Source organism: Dermacentor albipictus, chromosome 7, assembly GCF_038994185.2.
Source record: "Dermacentor albipictus isolate Rhodes 1998 colony chromosome 7, USDA_Dalb.pri_finalv2, whole genome shotgun sequence".
Lineage (NCBI taxonomy): Eukaryota > Metazoa > Arthropoda > Arachnida > Ixodida > Ixodidae > Dermacentor > Dermacentor albipictus.
Genome location: NC_091827.1, coordinates 8,463,890 through 8,478,901, shown reverse-complemented (window position 1 = coordinate 8,478,901; position 15,012 = coordinate 8,463,890).

The window sequence follows — 15,012 nt, the reverse complement described above, 5'->3', positions numbered from 1 at the left end:
TCGCTGTTTCGGACCATCGTCATCATTCTGAGATGCATTCTGTCCTTCCCTTACAATTTCTTTGGGAAGGGACTCGTCTTCCCGAAACTCGCGACGCGTGATTTCCTTCCGTTCGTCGGGCTTCCCGTAAAACCCATCTCTTCTATCTGCTTTTTCTATGCGCACTGCCTTGCTGTGCAAGCTGCGGCGGGTGTAATACTCTTCCGCTAACTCTGCTGCCTTGTTTAGCTTAACCTCCTTTAGCCTATCTTGCAGCCAGAGCCGGACATCCTCATCAATGCAACGGTAGAACTGCTCCAACGCGATGCATTCGACAATTTTGTCGCGGTCGTCGAAAACCTCTTCGCCCTTCAGCCATTCCACCAAGTCGGCTTTTAGACGAAACGCGAAGTCAACATTCGACTCCTTGCCCTTTTTTGCATACCGGAACCTCTGCCGGAAAGCTTCGGGCGACAATTTGTACTTCCGCAGTAGCGCTTCCTTCACATCACTGTAGCTCTCAAACGCCTCTTTCGATAAGCAAGTTATTACGTCTGATGCCTCCCCAGGAAGCAAGGCTAACAGATTCTGTGCCCAAAGGGATCGCTCAATGCTATTCCGTTCACACACGTGCTCAAATTTCACGAGGTATTTGGCCATATCCTCTCCGACGACAAAGGGTGGAAGTTGATCGCGTATTCTGGGAACATTAGAAGTGAGACTAGGCGCCGGCGAGTTATTTCGGGTCTCCAACTCTTTCATTTTAAGCTCGTGCTCGCGTCGTTCCCTCTCTCTCCTTTCGTCCTTTTCCTCCTCGCGGCGTTCCTTTTCTCTCCTTTCCTCCCTTTCCCGACGTTCATTTTCTCTCCTTTCCTCCTTTTCCTCTTCGCGACGTTCCTGTTCTCTCCTTTCCCGCTCGCAACGTTCCTTCTCCTCCCTTTCCCGACGTTCATTGATATCTGCCCAGGCCTCTGCGGCTTCCTCAGCCGTTACGTCCCCAGTCCTCATGACCTCAAGGATCGCATTCTTTCTTTTGGTTGAGCCCAACTCAATGCCCAACTCCTCACAAATTTCGAGAAGTTCCTTCACCTTGTACTTCTCCATCGTTCACACTGTCCTCCTGCTGTTTACCCTTTTGAATATACCTGCCGTACGCTACTATAACACTACTAGTAAGACATATGCAAGTATTTCACACACTGCCCTGTTTACCCCCTCAGCATCCCCTGGTTTTCAAAACACTCTTACTAGGCTTGAAACACACAAGGTTATCACAATGCAACACCAAATCCTTCCCTAAGCTACTATAACCTGTGTCAGAGAAAGTCTGGTGTTTGAGGTAAACTTCAGGCACTCACCGCGCCGAGGTAGCTGATGCCGGTCAATCCCGTAGCTGCCATCCAGTGTTACGAACTTTGCACCGCTGCACCACTATTACGACTTTCCCCGCAGGGGCGTCTGCGCAAGCAGGCGTTTGGTGTGTTGCGACACCACGGACCCGAGCACACGAGGGTTGGACCCTCCCGCGTGTAGCCGTGCGCGGCTTAGCCGTGTCCGGGGAAAAGGGGATCCTGGGGGTTGAGCCAATGCCGGGTGTTTGGACCTTTACGGCCCCTCGGCGGCGGCAACACACCCCTTTGGCCTCGGCTTCACGTAGACGGCACCCCCGGACTGACCCACCCGGGGGAAATCGGCAGTCGCCTTTTCCTGTCCTCCTCTCCAATCTTCGTCTTTCTCTCTCGTCTTTTTCATCTTTCCTGTCTTCTCATCACTTCTCCTCACTTCCTAGTTTCTCGGCGGCAAGGGTTAACCTTGTGTAGCTAGCCAGCCTTGGTTATGCTGTATTTGGTTATAGCAGCGATGTACGGCTGGCGTTGGCAGGGTTTCTATAGCAGAAGCTCCTGTCACGTCCCCCTGTTGGGCTCCATGGTGGGTGGTCGGCATCGCGGCCGAAAACCCAACATTACTTATGGAAGATGCTTTTCCTAAACTACCTGATCGCCCTCATAAACGAGGGCGCACCGAAGGAGTTTTTCAGTTTTTCGGACGTCAAGTCCACAATTTTCCCCGTTTTCATGTAATCCACGCAGAAAAACCGGCTAAACAAGTACGAACAATCTCCCCGTTCCTAGTATCTAAGTCCCTTACCGAAGTTTTTGGCCCAGGATATAAGGTGTCAAGGATGGCTAGCGGTGACCTCCTCTTGGAGCTCCGCGACCAGAAGCAATTTGAGAAGCTGCCACAGCTAGTATCATTTGGGGAGACCCAAGTAGTAGTAACCCCGCACCGCACGATGAATACCTCCCGCGGCGTTGTCTCGGACGATGATCTGCTGGAGCTCACTGAGGCTGAGCTCTTAGAGGGCTTCAGCGAACAGAATGTTATAAGTGTCAAAAGAATTAAGATAAGGCGAGATGGAAAAGAACTTGCGACCAAACACCTAATACTCACCTTCAATTCAAGTGTCCTGCCCGAGTCAATCGAGGCCGGGTACATCAAGCTCCGTGTAAGACCATACGTGCCAAATCCCCTCCGATGTTTCAAGTGTCAGCGTTTTGGCCACAGTTCGCAGAGCTGCCGAGGCCGCCAAACTTGCGCGAAATGCAGCGCGCACGAACACTCCTCTGAATCTTGTGAGAATGCTTTCCACTGTGTAAACTGTGATGGCGAGCATGCCGCATACTCGCGGTCATGCCCGTCTTGGAAGAAAGAAAAAGAAATAGTCACAATCAAAGTAAAAGAAAACATATCATTCAAAGAGGCACGCAGGCGGGTTGCACACCTTCCTAAGGCCAGCTTTGCCGAAGTGGCGCGTCAGGGGGCAGCGTCACAACGGCCTCCGGCGGCTGTCCGACTCACAAGCCGTGAGTCGGCAGTTACGCCATCTGCCCCCGCGGCGGTTGCAGCTAGCGCTGCTCCGCCTACCCAGCAGACGGGGCCATCGACCCCGAAGGTAGGTGCAGCCGAGGCTGCCCCACCCTCCCCCGCCCCTTCTAGCGCTGGCAACAGCCGGCGCTCCCAAATTCCTCAAAATGCCCCATCGACCTCCGGGCTGGTGGGCGCAAGGGTCTTGCCCTCCAAGGCGGGACCCTCTCTAGTTACTTCTCGCTCGCAAGAGCACGTGTCCGGCGCCTCACCCGAGGCAATGGACACTACACCTAACCTCAAGGCGCACCAAGCGCCGAAGGAGCGGCGAGGCTCACTCGAACGCTCCAGAAAGAGCAAAACCCCGGTTACAGGGCCTCGAAAGAGCTCTGTAATCTAAGGCATCACTGCCGTTTCCGTAAGCACAGCACCAACTTACTTTAAATATGGATACACAAATCATACAGTGGAACGTCAGAGGTCTTCTTAGGAACCTTGATGATGTGCAGGAAATCATCCACAAACATAATCCAAAACTGCTGTGTTTACAGGAAACACACTTAAAATCTAAACACACAAACTTTCTCCGTACGTATGTCACGTTTCGCAAAGATCGCGATGATGCCGTCGCATCATCGGGTGGTGTTGCGATTCTTACTCATAGAAGTATTGCGTGTCAGCCTTTACAGCTACAAACGCCCCTTGAAGCAGTGGCGGTTCGAGTTGTCCTACTAAACAAACTCATCACCATTTGCTCCCTTTACATACCCCCGCATTATCAACTGAACAAACATGAATTTCACTCCTTGATCGATCAATTGCCAGAACCTTATGCTATTCTTGGCGATTTCAATGCGCACAGCTCCCTGTGGGGCGACTCTCGTATAGATGCGCGAGGTCGCCTTGTTGAACAGTTCCTTTTTTCTTCTGGAGCGTGCCTTCTCAACAAGAAAGAACCCACATATTACTCTCTTGCAAATCGATCCTTTTCGTCAATAGATCTCAGTATAGTCTCCCCGTCTGTGCTGCCTGAACTCGAATGGGAAGTTACCGACAACCCTTACGGTAGCGACCACTTCCCTATACTGCTAAGATCATATAAAGAAAACGAATATCCACCATACGCTCCTAGGTGGAAGATTGAGACAGCTGATTGGGAGAAATTTCGATCTCTAACTAGTATCTCATGGGCTGACCTGTCTTCATTAGAAATTGACGCTGCAGTCGAGTTTTTTACAGCATTCATAATAGATGTCGCATATAAATGCATATCAGAAGTAAAAGGCTTGGCCTGCAAACGGCGTGTCCCATGGTGGAACGACGATTGTAGGATCGCTCGTAAAAAACAGAACAGGGCGTGGGGGTTGCTACGCGCTTCTCCCACTGCAGAAAATCTAGTCAACTTTAAAAAAGTAAAATCCGAAGGCAGGCGAACCCGCCGACAGGCCAGACGAGAAAGTTGGCAGAAGTTTCTATCAAGTATTAACTCGTTCAGAGATGAGGCGAAAGCCTGGAACAGGGTCAATAGGATAAGAGGGCGACAAGCACATGCACTCCCTTTGGTAAACACAGAAGGCGATACCCTACAAGATCAGGCGGACTCACTTGGGGAGCACTTTGAGAGCGTGTCAAGTGCCAATCATTACTCGCAATCCTTTCTGAAATATAAACAAATAGAAGAATGCAAGCCACTCATGAGAAAATGTCAACAGAATGAACCATACAATTGTCCTTTTAGCATTGCCGAGTTGAGAGCTGCCTTGAGCGCATGCAAGAGCTCTGCCCCGGGATCTGACAGAATCATGTATGAAATGATCAAAAACTTAGATAAAGACACCCAACTTACACTACTCACACTTTTCAACACCATCTGGGATGCAGGGTACCTTCCAACCGCGTGGAAGGAAGCCATTGTAGTCCCTGTTTTGAAACAAGGCAAAGACCCTTCCTCAGTGGCAAGTTACCGCCCGATAGCCCTCACAAGTTGCCTTTGTAAGGTGTTCGAAAAAATGATAAATCGGCGACTCATCTTTTTCCTTGAACAGAGCAAAAGTCTTGATCCTTATCAGTGCGGCTTCAGACAAGGACGCTCCACAACTGACCACCTTGTACGTGTAGAAGCAAATATCCGGGACGCATTTGTACACAAACAATTCTTCTTATCCATATTCCTCGATATGGAGAAGGCGTACGATACGACGTGGCGTTACGGAATCTTAAGAGACTTGTCAGAAATGGGCATCCACGGTAATATGTTTAATATAATAAAAAGCTATCTGTCAAATCGTACCTTCCGGGTAAAAGTCGGCAATGCACTCTCACGTCCTTTTACGCAAGAAACGGGTGTACCCCAAGAAGGCGTGCTCAGCTGCACACTATTTATCGTGAAGATGAATACGCTTCGTGCTTCACTGCCACCCGCCATCTTTTACTCTGTCTACGTGGACGACATTCAAATAGCCTTCAAATCTTGTAACCTCGCAGTCTGCGAGAGACAGGTACAGCATGGCCTGAACAAAGTGTCAATGTGGGCAGACAAGAATGGGTTTAAGATCAATCCTAACAAAAGCTCTTGTGTTCTTTTTACTAGAAAGAGAGGACTTATCCCAGATCCTTGCATAGAACTGCGTGGACAACAGATACCTGTAAACAAAGAACACAAATTTCTAGGTGTCATACTTGACTACAGACTCACCTTCGTCCCTCACATTAAACATCTCAAAGAAAAGTGTCTAAAAACAATGAACATAATCAAACTTCTATCCCAGACTACGTGGGGTAGTGACAGGAAGTGCTTAATGAATCTCTATAAAAGCCTCATTCGATCACGACTAGACTATGGCGCCGTGATTTACCACTCTGCCGCCCCAAGCGCACTAAGGATGCTAGACCCAGTCCACCATCTAGGAATCCGACTGGCAACTGGCGCTTTCAGAACGAGTCCCATACAAAGTCTATATGCAGAATCAAATGAGTGGTCACTTCATCTGCAGAGAACATACACCAGCCATACATATTTTCTGAAAGTCCACTCAAACCCCCAACATCCCTGTTATAATACCATTAATGACATGACATGTGCTACACTCTTTCGCAATCGTCCGTCCGTAAGACAGCCTTTCTCGCTGCGTGTGAGGGAGCTTAGCGAAGAAATGCAGGTTCCACTCCTCGAGCTTCGCCTAATGCATCCAGCCAAGCTGCTACCTCCTTGGGAGTGGCAGCTCATACAATGTGATATATCGTTCGTGGATGTCACAAAGCATGCTCCAGAGATTGAAATCAAAATGCATTTCCGGGAACTCCAGCACAAATACTCCTGCACGGAGTTCTACACAGACGCATCAAAGTCACGCGACGGGGTATCCTATGCAGCCGTCGGTCCATCCTTCTCGGAATCCGACGTACTGCACCCGGAAACTAGTATCTTTACGGCTGAGGCCTACGGACTGCTGTCGGCCGTAAAGCATATAAATAAATCACAACTCCAGAAATCAATTATATTTACGGACTCCCTCAGTGTTGTGAAGGCCTTGATGTCTTTCTGTAATCACAAAAATCCAGTATTTAATGAGCTCTACTCCGCACTGTGCAAAGCATATGTATCTAACCAACATGTGACCATATGCTGGGTGCCTGGACATAGGGGCATCGAGGGAAACGTTCTAGCCGACCAGATGGCCACATCAATCTCATTGCATGCAGTTAATCCTACTGCTTCGGTCCCTGTCACAGACCTGAAGCCTTTCTTAAGAAGGAAACTACGAAGCCACTGGCAACGCATGTGGGACGAAGAAATCAATAATAAACTGCATGTAATAAAGCCACAATTAGGTTTCTGGCCTCCTGTAACAAAATCCCGCAGGACAGATGTCCTATTCTGCCGTCTTAGAATAGGACACACTTTTGGAACACATAACTTCTTACTCACGGGAAACGAGCCTCCAACCTGTGGTAGATGCGGGGAAAGGCTGACCGTCCTCCACGTTCTACTGGAGTGTCGGGAAGCCGAATCTGAAAGAAGGAAACATTTTCTCTTAGCATACCGGCAGCAGATCCCCCTTCATCCTGCTATGTTACTTGGTCCAGAACCACTCTTTGACACCAATGCCGTCCTAGGCTTTTTGAAAGATGTTGTATTGCATGTTATTAGCCCCACACATTCGTAGCGCTTCCTCTCTCCAGAGGATGCCGCTGTGATCATTATATTGAATAGCACATGCCTCTAGGCCCTTGTGGTTCAAGGGCTCAGGCGAGGCAGCAGTGCTCCAAGTAATTTTACCATCCTATATATTTTATATTTTGCATCACTATTCTACCATGGATTTTAGTGTTTAGAGTATTCGTCATTAGTCATAGCCATAATCTTATAGCACGTAGATTTTACGCACTTTACAGCGACAATTTTTTAGGCCACTTTACAGCCAAGTCACATCTCCATAATACATCGTCAACATCACCACTTGTCATGGCGCTCTTTGGCCAAACCTGGCCCTTGCGCCATTAAACACCACATATCATCATCATCACTATTACGACTTTGTGGTCCCGTAGCGCTCGTCACCCGTTTCGTGACAGAGCGTTGGTAGCGAAGACTCCGAGCCAGGCGTCGATGAGAATAACGAAAGGAATTTTATACATTATATACAGGTCATTGTACAGGACAAGATCGGATCGGCACTGGGGCCGAGAGCTCACACAAACGCGACTGTTCCCGCACGACGGCGTCCGGCGAAAACGCGTGACACATCTCACCCCAGTCGGGAGCGACACTCTCTCCCGGTGGGTCGGCGGATCCTGTTTTTCAGGCAGCGCGTCGCTGCTTTTATAATCCCCGAGGAACCATTGTCACTCAAACGGCCCAATACAAAGTCAGCACACGACGGTCGTCCGAGGGGTCCAACCAGCGACCGCGCTGGCCACCCGGTTCAAAGTTCGCGCGCGTGGTGACCTCCATGCAAGAGGAGGTGCGGCGCCGGGCTGTCTGGTACTCGCGGACACGTCCAAACATGCTGCTCGCCGAGGCTTCTCCCGCAGGATCCCGCTGCCTGACGGCTCAGCATCTTGACTTGTGAAGGGAGAATTAGGGCGCTCGCAGGATAGATTCTGCATCTTGCAGATTCGGAATCCGGGCTTGTGGTGATGGCACAACATTGGCTATTCGCTTGGGAGCGCTTGAGTAGCGGTGCGCAAACGCTTATCTATTTCGTATTTTGGATGCCTTCGCACCCTTTTGATTTTTCTGAGAAAAATCAATGAGGCAAAGCTGAGCCCGAAACACATGCTTGATTGGGAGGTTCTTTGAGGCGCTCTATAAGTTTGTAACTTATATGTTTGCAATTCAAGCAATAATTAAAAGATCTCTAATTAAAAGCATTTAGGTATTTTTAACTTCGTGACGAAAATATAATCGCTGCAAGTACACACGACTACGGCAACTATGCAGTCGGTACGATTTTGCTAGAGCTCTTCGTTTTACTTTTTTTTTAAATCTGGGTCCAAGTTAATTGGAACACCTGGTTTAGCTCATTGTACTATATCTTAATTACCTGTCATCTACCTCTCTCTTTCCATGCCTCTCCCCTTGCCTCGGTAAGAAGCAGCAGGGTAAAGACACGCTCTAGCTGCCGCCCTCTCCTCCTTTTTTTTTACTAAAGGGCCTCCTCCCCCTCCTCCTGCCTACGGGCTCTTGTACACCTAGTTTTGTTCCGTTCAACTTATCGAAGACTTCACATATGTGGAGTCGAACAGCACCTGATAAATGCATGGTCTTATTTCGTCACCATTCCTCCGCTTCAACCGCTCTAGCCTGCACACCACTTGACAAGGGCTGTAGCTTGGGTGAGTTGGAAGGTTGTGGCACAGGCCGGACATGAACACAGCGTGCGAGACAAAAAAAAAGCGCAAAAGAAGAAGAAAAACATGACACAAAAAAAGGGCTGTCTCTGCTTGTCTTTCTCTCCGTAGAGTCGTCGTCTACCACACTGCGCTGATTTTATGCCGTCTCTATACGTTCTAATTTACCACAGCGTGGGGAAGCAGGCCAGAAGCTCGTGTCTCCAGCATACCACTCCAGCTTTCCTCTCATTAAAGAATCACTAAAGAAAAACACATCAATCAGTTTATTTTGATAGAGCATTCTTTTCGAACTACATCTTCGCTAATTTTTCCCTAATAGGTTGAATATAGAAGAAAAAATAAAGCTCAAACTTCAATTTTTATTAATGTCGTTGTATAGCTACGTGCCGGTTTGGGAACATGACGTCATGGATTGCTAAGTATTTTTTGGTACTTGGACAGTTGTGACTCACTGAAAGTTATCTAAGACTTTCAGTGTGAGTGTTTTGCTCTTTTTGAATACAGTTTTGTCCATGTTCACCGAAAAAATAATTAAGTACCTGCAGACGCCATCAGGATATGGGACGCCTCGCCATGCTCGTGCAGAAATTTTAAACCTGCGTCGCGAACCGCCTTTCACTTTTTCTGCCTCTTTTCTCGAGTACCAAGTATCTTCTCACGGTGAGAGCGTTATTTTTTTTTTTTTGCGCGTGCGTGCGTGTGTGCGTGCGTGCATGCGAACACGTGCGCATGTTTGTGTGAGGACAATTTGCTAATAGTCCTGCTTTTTTTTTAATCTTTAGTGCCCCCCCCCGCCCCTTTTATACCTTCTTTATCTGTCTCTTCCTTCCAAAAGAAGATGTGTTCTGAATTTCAAGCTGGCTAAGACGAGACTGGTTCGCAGGAAGGTGTCGTCTCGGGAAATTAACAGAGGTCGAACAAGAGGTGATTATAACAAGGCTCCGACGACGAAGACGTCAAGTTCCCTTGTCTGGTAGAAATGTTATCTCCGGACGCATCTCTTGTTTAACCACTGTTTATCATTGCAAGTTTTCAGACGAGCGAGTAACAACAGAAGTTGTTGGAAACTGGTTTGTATAGTGTAACGACGCGCCTGCCGGCAAAGTCACTGGGTATTGTTTATTTACTGCTATGAAATGGCAAGTTTGGCCACTGAAAAGCCTGCCATCTCGAAATCGTAGCTAGAAACAGAGAAATAAGCACTATGCGAGAAGAAAATAAATAGATACAAATAAATCCTAAGGACATAAAAGCATTTAACTTAACAGAACTTGCAGCCTGACTAGTTGATCTTGATTCACATTTGATTGATTCGACTTTTTATCTTATCTCACGTTGAAGTTTTCGCTCCTTGGTGCCTTGAAGATTCCTTATAATTACTTTCTTTCCTATTGCAATTAGTCTTCTGCCACTATGATGTCTGACTGCATGATAAAAGTGTTTAATGCGCTGAAGACGAAATTCAATAAGGACTGCGGCTGAGGCGCTGTCCGTCTTTGCTTCTATGCCATCCGTGTTGTTTCTTGTGCTGTAAAAGTCAATTCAAAGATAAGACATTTCAGAAGTGCTTGTAAAGAAACCCTTACTTATAAGCAGTGGCGCAAGGACGACATCCCTTTTGAGATCTTGTGGCATAGGTGTGTGTTTCGTATTCTGTGTACCGGGTGAGCCATGGCGTTATCATTAATATTTTGCACGAGGGGCGGATGTCGCAAAATAACATTCCTGCACCAACCGTTGTACAAGTGCGCATAATAGCTTCGAAACGGCACCGAGCCGTTCCAGTCAAATAACTAGAAGCCGCCAAACATGCAAGAATGGAAAGTACACAATTGTACTGCAGAAAGAAGAGGAAACAGAAATACATCGATCGCTGATTACACCGAAATTGCGACGGTCAGTGTGTTGCTAAACCTAGCACTTTCGAGTTGTACATCGCTGGCTGATTGGCTCCTTGCGTGTCGCACGGTGGCGGAGACGCGCTTTCAGTGCCGCGAAGAAATAAGAACAAAACGCTGACAGTGTTGCCCACCAAACAGCATGCAATCAATATATGCTTGCAATATGCAAGGGCGTCATACCTTGTGAAGTAGTGTCGTTCTGCTTCTTTTTTGTAGAAGCAACTAAATATTGATGACGTCTCAGCCCATACTGGGGCCATGCCGACGTATAACATAGTGTGGCAGCAACAGCCGAAAGGTTTAATTTAGAACAGTGCCACATGGGACTGTGACAGAAGAGGACGCTCACAGCACCGACTTCTAGCACTTCTTTGTTTCGAAAGCGCTGACATATAAGTTCTAAAATAAATAAGCAGCGCAAAAAAAGAACGTAGGTTACTATATAATCATGTAGTTTCACCCCCGCCACTGACACCCAGATGCTGTTACTCTTTCCTGGCTGGAGCCAAGATGTCATGCTAACACATGATGTTCACAACGGACTAAGCACACTAGCTTCGAGCAATGTTCTTTACAGCTGTTTGCAGTGCCTGTAAATTACCCTAGTGCGCTTAGAGTGCTGGCCCCCACCTGAATGGTACTGTTTACTTATCACTCTTTTCTCTCCGGCAACATTGTGATGCAATAAATTGCAAGCTATACGGCCGCAGCTTCTACACGGGTGTTATCGCGCCAAGTATTCCAGCAGTGTGTATGGTAACGTGTTTGGTTTCTTTAAGCAAACACATAAGTGCAGCTACCGGTGGGACGTTGTCGCATTTGCCCAAACGCGGATGAGAAAAGCAGGAAAATAAATCAAATTTAGCACTCAGTGACGTATTTCTTCATATTTTGCTATTTTAAATTTATGTCCTCCCTTCTCCTCCCTTCTCCTTCGTAGCTTTGCTTTCATTGGCACAGAAACTTATCCGCCGAGTGTCCCCTTCCCTTCTAAGGCCACCTTCATACACACAGACCTTATCACTAACACACTTCCCAGTTTGTCCAATGTAATGCTTGCCGCAAAATAGTTGAATATCGCATACTATTCCTACTGCACATGGCACTTTAGGGTTGCGATGTACGCGGGGCTTACTTTTTGCTAACCGACTTATGCGACACAAATCAGTGAATTTGCAAGGAGCCGAAAACATACTTCATTAAGACCAACGCACTGTGCAATTTCCTTTGCGTTCCGTTATATGGTGTGAACATAGGGGAACTACTCTTTCTTTTCTTCGTTTTTTTTCACAACTTTGTACTCCCAGTTTTAAGATTTTGCTCGATTTCGTCCACGACTGACACTACCTTCTTGGTCAGGGCACCCTGCGAACAGTACTCTTTCAGTCTGAGCTCGGAAGGCCTCCTCATACAGGTACGGACAGGATTTGGTTTTGTGCATTCATAAGGCAGCGGCGGGGTATGCTCCACTTCACTTACTCAGAGTAGGTAGATGCAATTGGCAAAGCCGCCCTGCCATTCTGTTGTTAACAACACAAAGCTCAGGTGGCTTTGTTTTGCTGTATGCACCGTTACAATTAATTCACTGGCACTGGCTCTAAGTCCCACTGCCTATTTATGCACAGTGTCACTATAATCTGAGGACACCCCAATTTTCACCCCTCAGATGCACTGCAGTTGAGGAAAGCAGCTTTGCCCCGTCATCAGGACGTCATCATCATCATCATCAGCCTGGTTACGCCCACTGCAGGGCAAAGGCCTCTCCCATATCTCTCCAACAACCCCGGTCATGTACTAATTGTGGCCATGCTGTCCCTGCAAACTTCTTAATCTCATCCGCCCACCTAACTTTCTGCCGCCCCCTGCTACGCTTCCCTTCCCTTTGAATCCAGTCCGTAACCCTTAATGACCATCGGTTATCTTCCCTCCTCATTACATGTCCTGCCCATGCCCATTTCTTTTTCTTGATTTCAACTAAGATGTCATTAACTCGCGTTTGTTCCCTCACCCAATCTGCTCTTTTCTTATCCCTTAACGTTACACCTAGCATTCTTCTTTCCATAGCTCGTTGCGTCGTCCTCAATTTGAGTAGAACCCTTTTTGTAAGCCTCCAGGTTTCTGCCCCGTAGGTGAGTACTGGTAAGACACAGCTATTATAGACTTTTCTCTTGAGGGATAATGGCAACCTGCTGTTCATGATCTGAGAATGCCTGCCAAACGCACCCCAGCCCATTCTTATTCTTCTGATTATTTCCGTCTCATGATCCGGATCCGCCGTCACTACCTGCCCTAAGTAGATGTATTCCCTTACCACTTCCAGTGCCTCGCTACCTATTGTAAATTGCTGTTCTCTTCCGAGACTGTTAAACATTACTTTAGTTTTCTGCAGATTAATTTTTAGACCCGCTTTACAAATGTTCTCTCTCTTACAGTAGATGTTCTGTAGTTTCCTCGACACCGCAGGCATTGCAGTCGGCGCTATCAGTCATTCCAATCAAAAACGTATATGTACTGGTGAATGCGGCGCCCAAGCGAAAGACATGACTTCTGCACTCAGTCAGCTAGATAGAACACCATTCACCTTGAACAAGATCTCGGGACCAAGGCCTCGCATATCGCAGCTACAAAAGGCCACAAACGCGCTGCTGCGATATTTCAAAGCTACTGGATTGAGTCATCGTCTGTGATCCGGACTAAGTAGACTTTCTCTTCGTTTAATTTTACCGTCACCATTTCCCTTTCCCCAGTGTAGGGTAGCCAACCAGGCCCAGTCCTGGTTGGCCTCCCTACCTTTCCTTTATCAATTGCTCTCTCTCTCTCTCTCTCTCTCTCTCTCTCTCTCTCTCTCTATCTATCTATCTATCTATCTATCTATCTATCTATCTATCTATCTATCTATCTATCTATCTATCTATCTATCTATCTATCTATCTATCTATCTATCTATCTATCTACCTCTTACAGCGTGAAAAGAAACAATCCGCTTGTTTGGAATTACACCTAAGGTCATGCCCCGTTGATGGACACGGAATGATAAGAAGCCGGGTAACTAAAGGGATTGATATGTAAAAACCACATGAATCCAAAAGACGATGACGCCCAAGGACGCCAAGCAGAATTTAATTTTGTTCTGTTTTAAGTTTTACGTAGAAAAGATAAGGGGAATAGAAATAGATGGATGTTTGAACATAATATTCCATAATAGAGCGTTTTTCAGATAAGTTGTGTTTTTGCGTTTATATTTGTGCATATTTCACATATAGTCAATTGTTATGTATATATATGCCTCCTGTTCAATCGCTGTTTGCCTTGTAAAGGAGGCTGCGGACTCTAGTCAAGTCGCTTGCCCAAAGCGACTTTTACCCGCAGTCTCCTCCATCACTGATGGAAATAAAGAAGTTATTATTATTATTAATATTTCAGGAACAGAGCTTTATCCTCGTCGTCGGCGGGTGACTGCTTGCTCGGAGACGACCGCATTGAATTAAAGATATGGCGATGACTTGAGACTCCTCACTTGTTGAATTTACCCAGAATGAACCTGCCTGCGTTGAAGTTTGACGCAGGCATCAGGCCCATGACAAATATTTTGAAAAACACTGTTAAAAAAAATTGGAGGACGCTTAAGCTTCGCCTTCAAGAGTGGGACGCGACAGCGTTCCCGTCGACCCGCCAAGGGGTATAAGACAATGCGCTACGGCACAGCAATCACTTACGATGCGCCCCGCATCGGACTTAGCGCCCACCTATCACGCGGTGAACGTCGAGCAACGCAGCGTTCGGCGCGACAACGAAACGTGCGCCTGAGCGAACGAAACGAACCAAAGAACTCGGTGTCTCGGAGGGGAAACGATCTACGCCAGCCAAACGTCGTGATCGGCACGGGCAGAGAGATAGATAGTAATCTAAACCGGGAGCCCGGCGAAGCGTCGTCAGGGGAGAGGGAGTCCCGCGACGCGCCTGGCAGCGGTCCCAATGCGCGCGCGGCGCGCCTCCTGTCGGGGCAGCGCCGTACATTGAGAGGAGGGGGTCTTCTGTGTTTGCCGCAAGATGGCTCTGCGTGTGCGGAAAGCGCAAAAGAAATGCAGCGGAAACGCACTTCGCAACTCGTGTAATTGTGACTTCTGTACGTTACATGTTCATAATTACCGATATACACCGCAGTATAACTTTCCACGGCTGGTTTCGAAGGCAACACCGCATTCACTAGAGGCGCGTTTGCACCGCTTGGAAGCATCGAACTCGTGGCTGAGTGGTAGCATCTCCGTCTCACACTCCGGAGACCTGGGTTCGATTCCCGCCGGGCCAATCTTGGAAGTTGCTTTTTATTTATGAAGCGCCTGCCGTGATTTATCGCTCACGGTCAACGCCGCCGACGCCGACACCCGACGCCGACGACACCGGCTTTTCT